Below are 18,234 nucleotides of genomic sequence, written 5' to 3' on the forward strand. Positions count from 1 at the left end.
ACCGTGTGCCCTTCAACTTTCTCTGCTACCACCTACGAGCATCTTACTTCATCTTGAAGATCCTGTCTAGAGTTGAGAGAAAATACAGAGTTATGTAAGCGACGGCCTACAAATTATGTTTAGCCATTTGATCAATTGTTAATATAGAAATATAAGTGAAACATAATATCACAATCTACTTTAAAGAAAGTAAATTCAACTGTTTCATTGGTTTTTCTGTAATCCATTCTTAAGCTCAAATGCACTCGAGGTGCATTCAGAAGGAGCCACTATATGTGTGATGTTCATCCGGAGTTAAGAGTTGTAAGTATGACTTATTTCCTCCCCTCTCTGAGAACTCACTTCCCCACCCCTCAGATATCCCTAGCAACAGAGTTCTGCTAAATCCTAAGAACTCCAGGGTGGCGCCACCTGCAGGTCACGTGACCCAGAGCTATACGTGCCTGCTGAAACCTCAAGTCCTGAACCTCGACCTGGAATAAGAGATGACAGTGTCGCTGTGGCTGGTGGCGCTCGCCTGGGAAGAGGCTTGCATGAAACTAAGAGAAGATGGCTGAAATATTTATGCGGCTGTAAAATAGAATGTTTTCTGAAGCAAAGGAGGTGCACGTCTGTGGAGTGTCTTTTCAGAAATCAGCGGGCGCAACTGTTTATATTTGCTAATTCCTCCTTTTGTCTCTCTTTGTAAATGACACAGATTTACATTCTACGGTGTTTTTTACTCCATCACCAAACATCGGACATATTGTACACATGTCTAACACAAGAAATGAAGCGCACTTCCAAAACCTTAAGTGTTTGTGAAACGCCTTCAATTGTACCTCAGGGTCACCGGGGTGTCGTCCTCAAAGGGCGGAGGCGGAATTGGATTCAGCTGCTGTGGAAATGAAATAAAAAAAAATTAGATTTCATTTAATTATTTATTCATGTCGGCGATGCAATATGGAGCCACCTGGGGTGTTTGTGTGTTTGTGTGCGTGCGAGCGGGGGTTTCAGGTGATTATTACCTCAGAGACTTCCACTCATTTGCATGGAGGAGAATTTATATGACCCCTTGAAATGAGAATTATGCACAAACACGTCCGCACCAGGAGGAGAGAGAGAAAGACAAAGAAGAGAAAGAGTGACTGATAGCAGCAGGAGGAGGGAGGGTGCTAGAGGTCGACAGAAGGCACCCAAGGGAGGGAGGAGAACGGCATGACTACGAAAGGTATGTGGAGGATTTTGTGTGTCTGTGTGTAGGAAGAGTTAAGTCTTGTGAAGTGTGTGAGCTGATGATTTTCCAGAATAATGCAGATCCAGCGTTTGTTACTGTTCTTTGGTCTGTGTCTCCTTTTATATGACAACTGAGCTGGAATAGACCAGTAACATGGACCAGACGACCATTCCACCTGCTGCTTTTGTGTTACTGCAGACTTAGTGCAACAAAGTGTAGTATATTTATTTAAAGGCATTGTAGAGTTACTTCTAATGGAGTATTTCCGTTTTTCGCTTCTTTATACCTTTGCTTCTCTACAAGAGGGAAACTCTAGTTACTTCTTCACAGCTGGATCTCTCCCAACGGAAAATACAACAAGCTTTTAAAACGCATAACACTTTAAAGTGAATACCAGCTGTTTCCAGCCTTGATGTGATAAATGTTAAAATGATCCAATATCTCAGCAAAAATACAAGATTGGAAAAACTGAAAGTAGATTTGTGTATCAGAACTTTATTCCTCTCTCATTAACACCTCAGATTTATCTGGTGACCCTCTATATAAACTCTATATAGCATAAAACTGTGGTTCAGACTATAGCTCCACCTGCAGCAGCTACAACAGTAACATGCTGCTTACCCACAAATCATCATCTAATAGTCCATCCATCCATTATCTATACTGTTCCACTTATCCTCTAAAGGGTCGTGGGGAGGAGCTGGGGTCAATCCCATCTGACGTCAGACAAGAGGCGGGGTACACCCTGGACAGGTCGCCAGTGTACCACAGTGCCGATACACAGAGACCCTGTAATCTTAATCCTAAATAAGAATTCATAGTTTCTGTGTCTGCCAGTCCGTTGGGGTTTGCTATATATGAACCTTCTTGGAGGGAGAGGACCATGCTATCTACTGTTCCACCGCGCCGCCATCATATGTAATAATAAAAGTAATCAAATATGTACTTTTAATCATGGTATAATGCTTCTACCTACTGTTTACTTGAGTGGGATTTTTTTTCATGCAGGCCTTTCACTTGCAATAAAGTACTTTAACGTTGCTGTATTTGCACTTTTACTCCACTAAAACATCAGAATACATCTTGCAGCACTGAAATTGACCACAAACCAAGCTCGTGAAGGACTAAAAACAAACAAACCCTTTTGAATTTGAAGGATTTACTGGACGATGTACAAATCTGTTAAATGTTAACCTAGTTGCACCCGAGCTGCAGCGAGTTCTTTGTTAGTCGACTTTCTCATAGCTCAGTAGCGTCGGAAGCCCTGATGAAACATGGTCCCATCACTTTTGATGTTAGCTCGGAGCGTGCAAGGATAGCTACTTAACACTGACAACAAACCCTGTAGTCGGAGGGGAAAAGCTCCTGTGTGCCGTAAGCTACTTATTTACCATCGTATCCCTGCTGGAGAAGATGAAGTGCTTTAGGAAGTGGCGAACACAGGCTATTAAGCCATGGCTGAAATTAAAGGAGGGGTCTGTATTTATAGGTTATGATTTTAAATAAACCTTTATAGTGATGTCTTCCTTTTTCAAACCTCTCATTCATTTGCATATGTTCTTTCTATTCTCTGGGATGCTGTAAATCTCCCAGGGCCTGAGTAGCTACATGTATTCACAGATTTCTACACATTATCAGCCGTCTTTATAAAAAACACATTAAAAGGCTCATAAGCTCAGGTTCTCCCCCTTTCTTTACCCTCCACTACACTATTAGTTGCTCACTGGCAGCGCTGTTGCCTCTGTGCTCGATATCATTCAGCTGTCTGGCTGACTGACCTTCCTTTCTCCCGGGGTGAGAGCGTCCACAATGGACGAGCCACAATCACAATGCGACAAGCACCCGGCTCCCGTCTCTCATCTCATTGTTCTTCAATTACCGAACAAGCACGCGGGGTGGAGCCAGCGGTTATTTATGGGCTCTTGCCACCACAATGCACATATAATTACCTCTCAAAAGCTGTAATTGTGCTCATTTCTCACGTCCAGTATGTGGACATCAGCTCCCGTGGCCTCGTGTTGTCTCCATGGAGATTGAGCCCTTTTGCCGATGAAGGACATCACAGGTCGTAGGTCAAGTGTTGGATATTTGTGTTTGCATATGTGTATAGGACAGTGGGATTTGGATAGAGATACTTACATGTTTTTAAAGAAACTGAATTAAAAGGTCTGAAAGGTAAATAAAGACCAATGTAATGTATGTGTTGCTATGCAAATCTAGTTTAAACACAGTAATTCAACCCCACCAAAAACATCTCACCTTTGAGATAAAATGAGTCCATCCAAGGACTCTTTTCTTTTTTTCCTTCCCACTAAATGAAGATGGATGCAACATTATCCTCCTGCTTCAGTTTTGCGACTCTAGTGTTTTGGATGTGCGGCTGATTGACCAATGATTGAGGTGACTGGTGAGTCCGTCACCGGCGTCCTGGCAATACAGAGTGACAGTTTGTATGTGTTTGATCAACGGTGCGTGGCTCGGGGGACAGAGCGGGAGCAGGGGCCTGTGGCAACTCGCAAAAACCTCTTTGTCAATCAAACAACCCACAAACGGCACCCCATGAAATCCATTAAAACCACTTTAGTCATAGCCATAAAGCTCAGAGCTCCACAAATGTGCAGCCCATGGTAAATTAATGATGGATTTTCAAAACTTTGGTGGACTGAGCTGATTGCTAAATACTATTTTATAAGACTCAGTGTGCCATTCTTTATTATGAGGGGAGAATGGCTCTCAGTGAGGGACCATTCAGGTAAAAGAACCTCTATTTTTATAAATACATTTAGTTCTCCTTTTTAAAATGTCTTAGCTCTTACACAATTATTCCATATTAGAGGCAAGAAATGATTTCTGTATAGTTTATTTCAGACATGCACTGAACTCCAGAGATCTTGGCAGAGGTGTATGTGTGAATGCAAATGTCAAACAATCCACAATTTAAAAAAACTATTTATTCTAAAAAAGTTATTCACTCTCAAACAAAGCAGACAAGTTTTAAATCCCTCACAAGTCAATCCACCATGTTCAAAGTGGAGGTTTACATGGGTCCAACATTTTTGATCTGATCCAAATCTAGAAGGGTGGATTGCATTCCTCCACACAAGGGCCAAAAGCCCCCGAATGAAACCGCATTTAAAAAGTCACCTGATCCAGACTTTTTTTTTGTCGGGGGGGGGTCTGCACCAATTTATGCACACTCATAAATATCAGTCACATCAACATACCGGATTGATTTCATCAAGCTTCTTAAATTATTCTCAGAAAAATCATGAAAATGTTGAAAATGCCCTCTCCTTCCACTGGATCCTTCCACCAAGTGCTGTGATCCGTCCAGTAGTTTTTGCATAATCCTGCTGACAAACAAACGCAGATGAAAGCTTAACCTCCTTGGCGGACGTAGCTAGAATGGTTCTCAGTAGAGCTCATTCCACCGCCCAATAGTCCCCTTAAATTCAGTCAAGCTGCAATAAATCCAGACCCTCGTATATCAGCAGATTTTAGTAGATGTGCTTGTGATCCCGATGAATGCACCTGTACCATACATTTTCAGTGATGTCGGACCTGCTCGGGTTTTCACAAAGCTCACTTGACTACAAAGCTCACTTGACTACATCCTTTGTCACTCACTTCCACTGTGGTTGTGTTGGAGACCAGTGTTCTCTAACCAGAACTGGATAAGCATGAATTAATTATTTATCGTATAATGGCAACAACTGCATCAATAGAACTGAACTAGTCACATGAATTAAATAAAGTGGAGTTGACCTCTGTAGGGACTTGGATATAGGAACTGACGTGATCCCTGACCTCTACATCAGAGCCTTTTATTCTTAATAGATAACACCGTTGTTCATCTTCATCACCAAGTCTGTTTGTGAATACAATTTTGAAATGCCGGCCTCATCATTTTTTCCACTGCGAATTTTGAGTAAAACCATTTCTGCAAGTCCATCGCACACTCCTGACTCACTGGCAGGTTTTTCCAGGTTTTAGCAGATTTTGTGGAACAGCCCTCAACTCTCGTGTCCCATCAGGGAACGCACATCAAAGTCTGCGAGTCGACTGAGTGCGACACGCCAGTGGCGTCACAAGGTGTCGTGTGATTAGCCCGGCATCAAGAAGTAGTCAGGCTACAACGAGCACCATCAGAGTTTGAGCAGTTGAGTTGAACTGTGGGATAAAGCCTCCAGCTTTAATAAGAATCTTTACTCTGCTGGAACTGAGGCTCTGGATCCTTAGGAGACATCTGAGCTAATTTCATCAGGCAGGTAACGGTAATGTAACATTAGCTGGTAACAAGTTTTTACGGATACTGGAGAGAGGACATCAGGCATGAAGAGTTTATCTCCTGTGGCTGTGAATGCATCAACCATCTAATAACAGACAACCGAATCATTAAAGACTGATGAACAGGGAGGTTAACCTGCTTTCTCCTATAGTTTTCTCAGGTGAAAAAAAATCACCTACTGCCCAGAGAGGATTCATTCATCACAACCTGCTCAGTATATGGATGTAGTCCCTGGTATCTCTTTATGCTACCTTATGCCTCCTTTTTGCATCTGTCGGGTGTTGGAAGCGTCATCGACCCCCCAGAAACCAGCAGCTTCCTGCAGCCAAAACCAACACTTGCAGATCAGGCATTTTAACAATGAGTTGAGACTTTTGAAAGAAAATGTAGATTCAGAGAAGTCCTTCTCAAACGTTTTTGTGGCAGGAACCCCTTAAAGGTTCAGTGTGCAGGATTTAGGGACTAGGGAATCTAGTGGTGAAGATGCATGTTTCAGCTGAACACCCCTCACCTCACTCTCCCCTTCCAAACATGACAGAGAACCTGTGGAAACCTTCAGTTGTCATAACAAACTCAAAAGATATTTAGTTTGTCCAGTCTAGGCTACTGTAAAAAACATGGTGGCCTCCGTAGAGAGATGTAAATATAAAGTATTTAAATATAAAGCGTCCATTCTAGGGTAAGGATACAACAATTCATACAATTTAGCTGAAACACACTAGTGAAAACATCACTGGGATTATTTTGTATTCAATTTCTGCCAATAGATCCCTTCTACTTAAATCTTACGCACTGGACCTTTAAGAAGCCACACAAAGCTCAACCCCCTGATCCCACAATTTTTTTAATAAATCTTTATCAATTATAGGAGAAACAATTGATCAAAAAAGGATCAAATTGAGTTGAAGTGAGTTAAATGTCAGCACCTCAGCATCATCATTGTCACGTTTACACATTGTAGCTGGACCCTCCTCGTCTCAACATGGTGTTGCCCATAGCTGCATTCTGTATTAGTTCATTTTGAACCTTCAGAGGAAGTTTTGCTGTGCTGCAACCTCCAGTTTTATTCATTCGTGCTGTGACTCAGGAGAAACAATGTTAATAGAGCTTTACTCACAAAATCACAACCGACGCTTCACTCACAAGTCGTCACCACAACACATCCAGCACCACATATTTCATTCAGTGTGAATTTGTTTTGCTGCACCACTCTCTGATATTACTGTGGAAACTGATAGCTTTAAATGTGTGGGCTTATTAAATGTAGATATGCAGAATGTACTGTACTGTATATGTTTGTCTGTATTTACAGCTCTACTACATGCACAGCCACTTGCGTGAGTGTCACAGCACTGATGCACTGATGCATGTGGATTAGCTACCAGGCTATAAGAGTGTGTGTGTGTGTGTGTGTGTGTGTGTGTGTGTGTGTGTGTGTGTGTGTGTGTGTGTGTGTAGGTGTGTGCGTGTGTGTGAGATCATGCGATGCCTCTGTCCTCCTCTGACCCCTGGCTGTTCCACTGTCTGGCTGCACACTCACTTCCTCTCACTCTCTCTCACTCTCTCTCCTCCTTGCTCTCATCAGACATGTCATCCGCCGTGGAGCGCTGGACACACTCATGGGAACTGCTCGCCCCAGATCTGTCTTCTTCTCCGCCCAGCTGACCACACACACGCACGCAAACACACACACACACATAGGCACACACACATAGGCACAGATGCACTTGACATTTGGGTCACTGACAAGACATCAGGTGAGAACAGAAGAACCCAGGTGACAAGGAGAAGCAGTGAACCTTTGCTGCGATATTGCCCCTGTGAGCCTAAGCACACACACACACACACACACACACACACACACACACACACGCACACACACACACACACACATCTGTATTTTTGTGAGGACCCTTATTGATATGATAAATCTTACCTGAACCATATAAAATTACAAATATACACTCCACACCATGTCAGCCTGTCAAGCCAGCAGAAATGTAGGTGTTCCTTTCTCTGCTCTGAAAGCCATTGAAGGTCTTGTTACTGAGACGGTGGCCTTCCAGAGCGCTATTAAAAACACTTACCTCATAATAATTTGGAATAGAAGCCACCAACAGGAAACAATTAATACCAGGAAGAGTTCTCTGATGAAACAATCTTGAAGGACCAAAAAACCTGAGCCTGTTGTCAAAGTATCCATTATGTCTATTTTGAATCCATGCTTTATTTACCTATTTATTAAAAGGTAATTCCAGTTTGGTACATCTTCACTCTTCTTTTCATAGTTTAATTTTGATCAGCTATGACAGTTTCTTATATAATTACTGAGAGCTGGGAACATGGTGACATTGCTGCAAGAAAGTCTGGTGGAGCCATAGCTGCAATCAGATTATCAGAGTTTAGACCTTTAAAAATAAGATGTCAGTTAATTATTTCACGAAGCCACTGGTGTCTTTGTGTATATTGTGGATTCATCAACCCCCTCCATTAATTTTAATGCGCAGCATTAAAGTAATTTGAAACAACTGCTCTTTAGGCCCACCAAAACTCAGGAGATGAACTGGCATCTTAAAGGCAGCTTAAAATCTCAGGAAATGTTTGAACAGAAGTCAAATGCTGCTTTCAGACATGCACTGAGGTCCTAGCTTTTCCTGAAACTTTCCAGAGGAGCTGTATGTGATAACACAAATGTCTGAGTGAGACTAAACCAGGAAAATGTTGGAATGAAAAACAGGTGTCACATAGAAGACGCAGATGAAGATGTCAACTTGGAAAGAAGATCCCCTGCCTGCTCTACCCATGTTTTTGGAAATGTTCTTTTTGTTGTGAATGCATCTGACTCAGACAATCCAATGGGATCCAGTTTCACAGACATTTTCCGGAGTTCGTGTCTTAAAGGTTCAATGTGTAGAATTCAGTGACATCTAGAGGTGAACTTGCTTGATGTTGCAGCTGAACACCCCTCACCTCGCCCTCCCCTTCCAAACATGGAAGAGAACCTGTGGTGAATTTCTGTTGTCATGAAAACTGAAAAGGTTTCAGTTTGTCCAGTTTGGATGACTGTAAAAAACATGGCGGCCTTCACAGAGAGGACCCCCCTCCATGTAAATATAAGGTTTTACATGTAAAAGGCCTATTCTACAGTAAGAAAACAACAGTTCATACACTTTAGATGAAACACACCAGTGAAAAGATCACTAGGATTATTTTGTATTCAATTTCACGGACAACTTACACACTGGACCAGCTGTAGTGATGGTGGGTTGTCTACATCTTGTTCTCATCAAAACCTGGCTTGCCTAGAAAACAATATGCAGACAGTTGCTATTAGCGACCAACTGGTGAGCACAAACTTTGAATTTTAGACTTGCATTCATGCAGCTGTATGTCCTTCTTAAACCACATTAGGCCGCGTTCGGAAGATGTACTGCACAGTAAGCAGCCGACCTCATCAGTTTGCACAGGCTCTTACAGTTTAGAGTGCTCTATTAGCTTCATTCGACCGAAAGAAAACACACAAAACTTTATTTTTCAGGACACAATGAGAATCCTTCTTCCTCCCACAGACAGATGTTTTAGTCCTGTATGTGGCTAAAGGATATTTGGACATAGCTTTTAAATACACATTTAAATGACTATGGCACAGTTATTAAGGGCAATATTTATCTAACCTACTGACTTGCAGACCTAGTCTCCGCCAATGGAAAAAGACTGAACAAGCATCTCATAAATAAGTGCTGGCCAGAGGATGTAATGCTGCACCTCAAACTCAAGCAGCTGAAATCATGAATTTCTCACCCAGGAAGTTTTACAAAGTCTGGCAACCTTTTCTGCTATATTTTCAAAAATTGACATTTCCCATCACCACTGATTTTTTTACTCCATCGTTGTCACCTGTTATGTATGTTCAGTATGTGTGGGACCAGGACAGGTCTGCAGTGGGCCGTAAGCAGTGTAGAGTGCATGAAAACCTACAAGTGCAGGCACTGACAGACACTGATGTGTATATTTTTAGGTATAGGTATACAGTAAATTAAGTTTTGGTGAAAGTTCAGTGTGGAAGATCTCCTACGCTCGGCCTTATTGCTCTATGGGTTAACCTTGGCTACAGTATATAGTCGTAATCTATTGCACTTCCACTTTACCATATTGTCAGGTCACCTCCATCTGATCAATGATTTATCTGCCTGTGTTCCCTGAACCAATCTATCACTGACTGTTTATGCAAGTCTGCCCGTCGTCTTTCTTTCAGACCTTTCATTGCATTTAAAACGCTGCATGCTCTGTTTCTCATGTGTTCAGTCGGTTCAGATTCAGGCAGTGGTTTTATGGGCAAGGCAGTGATCATCCGAGAGGATCCTGTTCGTTTACACATTGACAGAAGGCATCTAGACTTGAAGCGCTTGCATTTGCCCTTAACACCTCTATGGTAAATCAGCTGTGATCATAGATTCTCTTCCTCGCAACATCAGGTAATGGAGATCAGGAGATCCCTCAGCCACTACATTTTTCTCTGGCTTCTGCCACCTCTGCTTTGGCGCTTATTTGTCCCATAAGGTGCCAACATCTCTTTAAGAAATTTGCTGAATGGGGCATAAATAATTTATGATAGGTGTTCCAGCTGGACACCTGCAACCACTTTTGATTTAGGAAAGCCAGCCTCAGCTTGACTGGACACATGACTGCTCTCAAAAGCCAAAACATCTTGACTGCAGTACAGATCATAAATCCTGCCTCCTCTATGTAATATATAGGACATGTACCAAACTAAAAAGTCAAAGTACACACCAAAATATTTTTGCTCAAAGATGATTTGTGTCATTTTCCTATCACAGTTTTTTTAAGTGTTCAAGTTTGGTTTTGCGTCATCCATCTTTATACACAGTCAAGCTAACTGGCATATGGCTGAAGGTCATCATCATCATTACTCGATTGTTTTGCATCAGTCCCATCACAAAATATTCCAGAACAGAGAAGGAAACAAACAAAAAGAACCCCCCCCCCCCCATTAACTGATCTCAGCAGCATCTGTGTGGCTTTAAAAGTGGGACTCTAAATTCTTCATTGTAGTCTGATCAAACTGACGACAATAAAGACGTCAGATCAAACCTTCACCGATCCTCCACCTGCTGCAGTGATTTCCTCATGATCTGTTTTTAAAGATTTGTCTCTCTCTCTCTCCCCCTCTCTCCCTCCTCTGAACGGTGACTCACAGGCTCACATCTGCCTCTCCACACTGGCCTTCAATAGCATTCTAACTTTTGTTGCATGCAAACATTTGTCTCTCTTCCCTGGCTGAGACTTTTTTCACCAGAGGAAGGATTTTAGTCCCTGGACATTCTTCTACTTTCTCGTTGTATTTGTTTTGGAGAGCAGGAGACTGCTGCAGGACGAACATTCAGCTCCCAGTAAAAAGCTCCTCAATGATGAACACTGAATTGTAACCAAAATGTTGGCGAAGACAACCGCTCTCGTGATCCTGCGCTACTTTGCGACGTCACCGAACTCCTTCCTTGTTATTGTTGTGATTGGGAGACACCTAGTGGCAGAAAGTTACATATTGCGGGGAAGATAATGAAGATCCTCACAATAATTGAATCTGATGGTGCTTTCACATATATCGTGTTGAGTCTGGACCTTCAGAGTTTTTAGTTTAGTATGAAGCAAAATAACAGGTGTGAAAGGAGCCTGGGACCATGGTTAAACCAACAGACCAAAACTTAGTCCGACCAAGAGAAGTGGTCTCCGGCTGGATCCAACTGAACCATCACTCGGATCATTTACAGTGTAAATTTTGTTGTTGATAGTTCTGAGTTTTGCATTAATTTCAGGAAGTTGAGACTGCATTAAACAATAATAGAAAAAGGAGCAGGATTGCTCGTCGTCTTCACCTCAGATGATATAATGTTGAACAATGAGAAGATTTATTTTGCTAGTTGTAACACCATATTTAAATTTTACAGTTGCAACAAAATTAACAAAGTGAATCAGTTCATTCATTGTCTCATTCAAGTGGAAAGACTACTTTTATTCTTTGACAATGTCAATTTTATTTATAAAGCACACTTACAACAACTTGCTTGATCAAAGTGCTTCACAAGAACAAGGCCCAACAAGAAGACAGTAACACACAATACATCAGAGGACAAGTAGTAAAATAAAATAAGACAGTAGAATAATTTAAATTCAAATCAATAAAATAAAATATAAGATATACAATGATAAAATAAAATCAGCTAGGATAAAAAAGTTCTCACCTCGAGGAGAAGCCCAAGAAGAACAGATGTGCTTTTGTGTGCTAGAGAGGGGGCAGATCTAATGTGGTAAGCTATTCTTTACACTTTAATGAAAAATAGTTCACTAAAACAATAGTTAAACAAAAGCCATAGATACAGCCCACAAAGTTAATTACAACAGGACGTGTGTGTGTCATACAAAAGACTAAATTACAATGTGAAACCCAAACTAACTTGGTTCAGATTTTCAGGTGGGAAAATGCCCTCAAACTCTCTCTGTTTTATTTTACTTCCAATAGATTCCTCCACGTTGCCCAGAGGTGGGTACATACTGTACTCTGACCACCACACCTCTGCTCACTGCACTGGAAAACTGTGTGCAGACAACTGGTGAGTACAGTTAGTCAAACCTGAACCATGAAATTAGTCTGTAAATTGACAGTTTGGTTTGCTTTTTTTCCACGTTCTGAGCTGAGGAGCTGCAGTCTCGACCCACTGAAGTAAGTTATAGTGATGCTGACAGTGTTTTCATTGATGATTGAAAAACAGTGGCCAAATGTACAATAATAATAGCCCAAAAAAATCTCAGTCAACTTTAGCCTCCAGTGTGCATTTACCCCCAGCACTTAGTTTTCTTCTTGCTTTCTATTACGGCCACGTGATCGTGCATATTAAACCCGATTGTATGTGATGAATATTTGATAGAATATATGATCAAACTAAATGTAAATGTGTATCCATTTCCGTGCATACTGTATGCTGTATGTTCAGCGCTGTGGGGGAGTTTGTGTCATGAAACGTGGCCGTTTAATCAAATCCCTCAGTTTGTCCTTACTGGGCCCCCCCTTCACCCCCCCCCTTCATGGCCCCCAAACCTCCAACCCAACCTTCACACCCAGACACACACACAGCGCAGCCTCAATGGGCCTCTCAACAATGAATTAGTATTACCTTATGGCAAAAGCCACTCTGAGCAAGCTACTCTCTGAGGTGTGTGCTCCTTTATCTGCTGAGGCCTCGGTGTATGTGTGTGTGTGTGTGTCTGCGTGTGTCTGCCTGCCTGCTATAATAAGCCTTGCTCTTTGTCTCCCTCCCGCCTTCCAGTTCCACTTTCTGAACGATGCGGGTGGAGGAGGAAGTGACCTATATAGGCTGCATCTCTCTCGTCTGCACCAGCTTCCTGCATTTCAGCGGTATGTGTGTGTGTCAATGTGTGTGTTAATGTGAGAGAGAGAGAGAGTGCAGTGGCAGGCAAGTATGAATAATTCACCGGATGCCTCAACACGACCGCCTTCAATAAAACCATCCCCCTTAATGAGCCTTAATGACAGCCACGGTGTGGAGACAATCAAAGGGTGTGTGTGTGTGTGTGTGTGTGTGTAGGTAGTGTGTGGGTGGGTAGGAAGAGGAACATCAGTGCCAGGCTGGTGGTGGTGGTGATGGTGTGTGGTTGGTTGAATAATCGAGTGCATGTGATGCAGCCAGCGAGCGTGTACCTGCCGCACACTCGACGTGCTCGTTCAGGTGCAGAGAGCCGAGCGCTGCCTTTGCCCCGGGCTCTGTCGAGGTTGCCCTGGGTAATACTACCTGAGACTTTGAAAAGAACATGAAAGCTGACTTCTCAGCAGGGGAGGTGAGAGGAGACGCTCGCTGGGGTGGAGCAGCTGAGGAGAGGAGCAGCAGCATCCTCCCCTCCCATCAGCTCTTCAGACTTGTTTGTGGGTTTGAACTCCAAAATGACTTAATCCTTCCTCCTCCTGGTCGTGTTTACAGCATCCCCCTTTTTCTCCTCTTTCTCTTCCATTGCTCCATCGTGCTGACTACACAATCCTCCTTTATATGTTGTTGTCTTTTGCTTTGGAATTCACTGCTCACATCAGCCGAGGCCTCTTTCAGTTGTGTTTATGTGATGTTTGAAATGGAGATAGCTGAAAACATGAATGGAAACAGAAAAAGTCAAAATGTTTTAAACCAGACAAAATATTTTTAGCACATTGTTATTAGGATAAAACATGTTGAAACCTAAATGTTCATTTTTGTGAATATGACTATGACATTCAGGGTTTTTGGGCAATTCATAGTCATAGACAGAATCAGAACTGATTCAAACCAGAAGAGACTTTGAAGGATGAACAAAATGTATTGCCGTGAAATGCTCTGTTATAGTATTTGGTGCTAAGACCTCTAGTGATGTCAGCATGGTTAAAGGAGGTGTGGCTGCATAGTATAGGGGTTCCTCCATGGTCTAGACTCTGCTGGCGGGATGGACCTATGGGATGGACACTGGATATGGAGGCTGGAGGTGACTGGGGTGGAGGAGGGTTGACCGAAGTTTCTCTGCACTGTTTTCAGTCGTACTCATACAGAGCATAAGATAACATGAGACTTTCTGTTCAAGATCCATGTTTACTGAATTATTTTTCATACTGAAAAAACTCAACCTGATCAATCTCACTCCCTGTGAATACATTTAGTTTTCAATTAAAATATATCCTCTTATTTGGGGTGTTTAATCAGCAAAGTGAACATTTCTTTCAAGCACTTAAAGTCAGTAAGGAATTGTTTACGTGTTTTTGCAGCTTCCCATCTTTTTTTCTTCCAGATAAGCAAAGCTGCAGGCTGATATGAAATCAACTTCAATCTCAAACTAATTTCCTCTCAAAGTATCACCTCCCGCCCTCTGACCCTGAGTTTCGTGTCTCTCGGTCCATCTGCTGCAGACGGCACTGCGCTGGCTGTTGTGCTCCACAACGTCACAGATGACCCTGTCAACAGCGACCCAGCAGCAGATGTAAGGGCCACTGTTGGCACATTGGTGTCACTGCCCAAACAGCTGTGCCACCAGAGGTGGGTAGTCTCCGCACCGATGATGGATGACACAGACAAGTTTTGACTCACCAGCCCACATAACTTCTGGACTCTAGAGTCTCACAACAAGGATGGGACATATTGAGTAATACCACACAACCGATGCCAGCTTAAACCAAAATGTGGATGTTAATATATTTTCTGCCTTTTTATTTGTCTGTTTTAGTGAAGATTGAATTATTTTCCGCAGGTGTATCAAATATTAAGTTTGAATGGTTTCTATGAATAAAGAATAATATAGTATATCCCCTTGAGCATTGCAGAAATCATACTCATACTCATGTCAGGTAGTTCAACTTTACTACAGAGCTGCTTATCTACATATATTACAAAATCACATCTATCCCTCTTTACAAACTCTGTGGCTCAGGAGATGGAGCGGGCTGTCCACCAACCAGCAGTTTGATCCCTGTCACTGACATTCCACATGCCAGAGTGTTCCTCTTGGCTGTGCTGGCAATGAGTGATGTATGATAGAAAAAGTGCTCTGCATGGATACACTGTATGAATGTGTGTGGATAGTTTGGTGCTAGATGATGATGATTATTTCAAAAAAAACAGACTAACTGTGGGGATGCAGGAGATCAGACCAGTCTGTTTGATTCTGCACTCTTGTGAGCTTCTGAAAGATTTTCTGTTGTATGGTTTTTTTGTGTTGTGGACATTTACCTTGTTTTTGTGTTTGGATTTCCATTTTTATGTTCTGTGTTTGGATATTTGTTTTCCCTCCAAGTTCTTCCATTCCTGTTTTATTTCTGAAAATTCTTTCCTTGTTTTTCTGTCTTGCTCTACTTCCTGTCTTTGTCCCGTTTCCCGCCCTTTTGGTCGTCTGCACCTGTCCTCATGTGTTTCACCTGTGCTCAGTTATCCCTGCAGCCTCCCTGGTGTGTCTCATCTCTGTGCTTCCATCTGTCTCAGTAAGTTCAGCTGTTTACGTGTGGTTTTCAGTTCTGTCATCATTTTTGAATTGAGTGTGGCTGAGTGTGAGCGACTGACTAAGGTGTGCAGCCAATCCTTGAATGAGGGAAAACAGAGAAGGGTTATAGGACTCAAGTGAAATGTGCTCATATGAGAGTACAGCAGCATAAATTGCAGTGAGTGAGTGGGCATGTTGACGACGTTTCTAGACCAAAAACACAAACAACACAAATGTCTCATATGCCATAGAAGACGGAGATGGATCTCCTGCTATGTTGTTCATTTGTGAGAATCAAACTTCCCAAAATGTCCCTTTTCTTGATTTGTCCAATTCTGTACAAATCTATTTGCTTTCACATGAAAACATTCCTAAACTTACACTTGGAGGGCACTTTCATATTCTACCAGCACTGACGAAACTTTCAAAAAAAAATTTCTCTGCACCCTACAAGTATGTTCCCTACCCAAACCTCCACCATATCACTTTTCTTGTTTTAGATTCACATGATCTATTATATAACAGCACTGAGTTAATATAATCAATCAATTATTCCAGATTAAATTCTTGTGGGACGAAGATTTATGCATAAAACAGGTTCCGTAAAATGTGTGGAAATAAACCCAGTCTGTTCCATTACCATCAGACGCCTGCCTTTTTAAGTGAATGTGCATGATCTCGTCCATCATGTCTTAATTTCTGTATTGTCTACAGTTTCAGAGACTCTCTTGTTAAAAAGTGATGTCTTTTTACTGAAGTGATTGTGTCTTCCTCTTCACAGAGCATATTTCAGGCCGAGCTATATTTAAATCTGAATCATATTTTCTTGTTTACAGGTCTGGAAATATCTGAACCTCCCAAACTAGCATTGGGATTTAGGGACCTGACAGCTTAATAGAATGATTATTCAAATCTGCTTGATATTGGAAATGGCAGTGCAAAGGGCTTTCGAGGGGTTTGCACTAAAACTGCTCACTGGGGAGAGAGCAAGAAGCATTGTTTCTACATGTAAGGTGTCAACAAGATGCAAATGGGCCCAAAATGGAGGTCAGATGTACTTTTGTGATGCTGTAATAGCGAGTGCAGTGTATACATATTTTTCATTTCTCCATAGATAGATGCAGCACAGAGGAGACAGATTAGAATAAAATCTCATTCAGCCGTTTGCCATCTCTACTATGCAAATTGTATTGTCAGGCTGCTGTGGCAATTAGACAAACAGTTGGCAATGCTAGTGTTTCTCCTGGCTTATTGTGCACGCCGTTTTCTCCCACCATCTCCCATAGCCTTGTGGGTAAGAAGTGACATGGAAGGCGAGAGGGGGAAATCTCTTCTCCTCCCCTCTTTATCTGTGGCTGAATGTTGCTTTTACACACAGCTTCTCAAAAGCCTGTTTCCTTCTTCAGAAGCCTCTTTAAAGCAGCTTGTTGCTAAGGAGATGAGAGCTAACACTTCCTGGTCCTCTTCAGGAACCGAGCTCGAGATTAGCAGACACCTGAAGTGCTGCTGCGGTTTGCACTCTTCGGTGGACATGGCTTTGTGTTGTATGGCTAAAGTTGTTATGTTTCTGGCAACCACATCAGCAAACTGAAATAAGCATCAGATTACCCATATGTGCATTCTATGAATGACCCGATCTTATTCTATACAAATCAAGATGAACAGTCCATGATATGAGAGAATCCAATGTTTTGATGATATGAGCCAATTTGACATAATTTGATTAATATCCCCCCAAAAATATCAAGCAGTAAATATAAAATAACACCGTAAAATAAATGTAAAATAACACCGGACACCTTGTTGTCAAGCTGTAAGGTAAAAATGAAATTTTCATTACAATATAAATGTTGAGTGTCATCGTCAAATAGCTCTGTCAAAGAACTTATGTTTTCATCGGCATATGTTTGATTGTTCGTCTTTTACTTAGCAGCATTACACAAACTACTGGGCAGATCACCATAAAACTTGGTGGAAGGATACAGTATGGGTCAGAAAAGAACCCAGTACATTCTAGTTTGGATTTGGATCATTTTCTTTAACATTGTGAGAAATGGTGTTTCTCCACATTTCTGTTGAAACAATAGTTCATGGATCTGGATCATATGAACTGATAATTATGAGTGTGTGCAATTTGGTGCATATGCAAATAAAAATCTGGATCTAGTGATTTAAATGAGGTTTTATAAGTAGACTGTCTTTGGAAATAAAACATCACATGACTTTGTAAACCAGGAGGGGGAACAGGCAAGTATTTGATTCGGTATTTGAAAGTATATTTTGAACTGTTACAGCTGGCATTACCTCACTTGCTTAACTTGACATAGCGCCGTTTTGTGAATTTGGTGCCATCCCTATATAAAGGGTTGAGGCGATGTGGGCTGTGGTACTTTGATGTTTCTGTTCACGTGAGGACATTTAGATTGGATTGGTCGATACCAAAACACACCTCTGCCCATATGTGATTACTCCTCTTTGCTTTGCCAAACTCTTGTGTGGCTCCAAACCAATAAGACATCTTTTAATCACATCAAAGTGATGTTTATCCCCTCTCGTGATAATAGTGATTGGCTGTAAGGGAAGAGTTTTTATTCTGGCAGCTATATTGTTGCACATAATGTCCATCATCAACACTGTCAAAGTTGTACCCTGACTCCAAATGTGAAATGATTTAGTGCCGAACCTATAAAGAAAGGCTAGTGATCTA

Source organism: Paralichthys olivaceus, chromosome 12 (genome assembly GCF_024713975.1).
Source record: "Paralichthys olivaceus isolate ysfri-2021 chromosome 12, ASM2471397v2, whole genome shotgun sequence".
Classification (NCBI taxonomy): Eukaryota; Metazoa; Chordata; class Actinopteri; order Pleuronectiformes; family Paralichthyidae; genus Paralichthys; species Paralichthys olivaceus.